The sequence below is a fragment of the Schistocerca piceifrons genome, chromosome 3, assembly GCF_021461385.2.
Source record: "Schistocerca piceifrons isolate TAMUIC-IGC-003096 chromosome 3, iqSchPice1.1, whole genome shotgun sequence".
In the NCBI taxonomy this organism is placed as follows: domain Eukaryota; kingdom Metazoa; phylum Arthropoda; class Insecta; order Orthoptera; family Acrididae; genus Schistocerca; species Schistocerca piceifrons.
Window position 1 is genome coordinate 353,810,618 of NC_060140.1, and position 1,872 is coordinate 353,812,489.

The 1,872-nt window shown below is 41.3% G+C and overlaps 1 non-coding gene across 1 annotated transcript; it reads right to left on the minus strand.

The window, feature by feature from the left end:
- Positions 1-375: 375 nt before the first annotated feature.
- Trnal-caa lies at positions 376-450 on the minus strand. The gene has a single exon. It is a non-coding gene; the product is annotated as a tRNA-Leu (tRNA).
- Between the last annotated feature and the right edge of the window lie 1,422 nt (positions 451-1,872).

A 1,872-nucleotide genomic window follows, 5' to 3' on the forward strand; every position in this document is an offset into this window, starting at 1 on the left:
CATATGGAGTATCGTCGAAGTGGATTAGCTCTTTGTTGTCAGAAACGTAGTTTGTAGTAACAGACGGAAAATCACCGAGTGGGACAGAACTGTATCTGGCGTTCCCCTAGGGAGACACTCTGCTGTTTATAGTCTCTATGAATGACTTAGAAGACAATCCGAACAGTCATCTAAGATTTCTTGCTGACGAAGCTGTCAAGGGTCATGAAATGAAGTAGTGGATGACACAGTAGTGAGACTATCCCTGACGTTATTGAATGTGTATATTGTGCAAGCAGTAAAAGAAACATAAGAAATATTGTGAATAGGAATTAAAGTTCAGGGAGAAGAAATAAAAACTTTGGCACTTGAAACTTCCTGGCAGATTAAAACTGTGTGCCGGACCGAGGCTCGAACTCGGGACCTTTGCCTTTTGCGGGCAAGTGCTCTACCAACTGAGCTACCCAAGCACGACTCACGCCTCGTTCTCACAGCTTTACTTCTGCCAGTACCTCGTCTCCTACCTTCCAAACTTAACAGAAGCTCTCCTGCGAAAGGCAAAGGTCCCGATTTCGACTGTCGGTCCGGCACACAGTTTTAATCTGCCAGGAAGTTTCATATCAGCGCACACTCCGCTGCAGAATGAAAATCTCATTCTAAAAACTTTTGCGTCTGCTGATGACTTTGTAATTCTGTCAAAGATAGCAAAGGACCTGAACAGCAGTTGAACGAAATGGAAACTGTCCTGAAAAGAGCATATACGATGAACCTCAACAAAAGTAGTCAAATTAAGTGAAGTGATGCTCAGGGAATTAGATTACGAAATGAAATCATATGAATTTTGCTATCTGGGCAGTAAACTAATTCAAGATGGCCGAAGCAGCGAGGATATGAAATGTAGAGGGGTAATGGCAAGAAAAGCGTTTCTGAAGAAGAGAAATTTGTTAACATCGAATACAAGTTACTATGTTAGGAAGTCTTTTCAGTAAGTATTTGTATGGAGTGTAGTCATGCATGGAATTGAAACATGGACGACAGGCAGTTTAGACGGAAGAAAATAGGAGCGCTTGAGATGGGATGCTACAAATAATTCTGAAGATTAGACAGGAAGTACACGTAACTAAGCTGATAGGACACGTTCTCGGACATCACGGGATCACCAATTTGGTATTAAAGGAATGTATGGTGGGTCAAAGTCCTAAAGGAAACCAAGCGATGAATACAGTAAGCAGATTTAGAAGAATATAGGTTGCAGTAGTTATTCAGAGATCATGAGACTTCCACCGGGTAAAGTAGCATGGGGTGTTGCATCACACCAGTCTCCGGACTGAAAACCGTAACAACAACAAAGTCGTCAGAAGATCAAAACCAAATGCAATGATTTCCTTTCAATGGTTTATTCGCTATTTCTCTATTGCACGTCATTACAGATGTTTTCACAAACTTTCATTGTCCTACGATCACGTTCAAGTGTCGAAAGTTTGGTTATAACCATGCTGAAGATCAACAATGGAGGGATTGTCATGGCCCGTAATAATGATCACTTAATACACAGCCCTCCTGATTTCCCGTTCTAAGCTGAGTGGAGAAGTTCGGGTCTGTTTGTCACTAACAGGTCTAAGATGTAATCTTCAAGAATCGGTACTCTGATTAACTGCAAACACGTAGAACAATTTCACATGTTTCGACCACCCTTTTAATTGCTCGAGTCTCTCAGTTTGTAGCTGTAAGGTAAAACCTCCACCTAAACTATAACACGACCAGTAAATTAACGCGAAATATTGTTCAAGTTTCTCCTCAACTGTGAAATTTCACTGTTCTTGCTGATGCAGGAGGTCTATAAAAGCGTCCAGTTAGCATGTTTGATCCACCATTAACACTTGCCTTGATTCA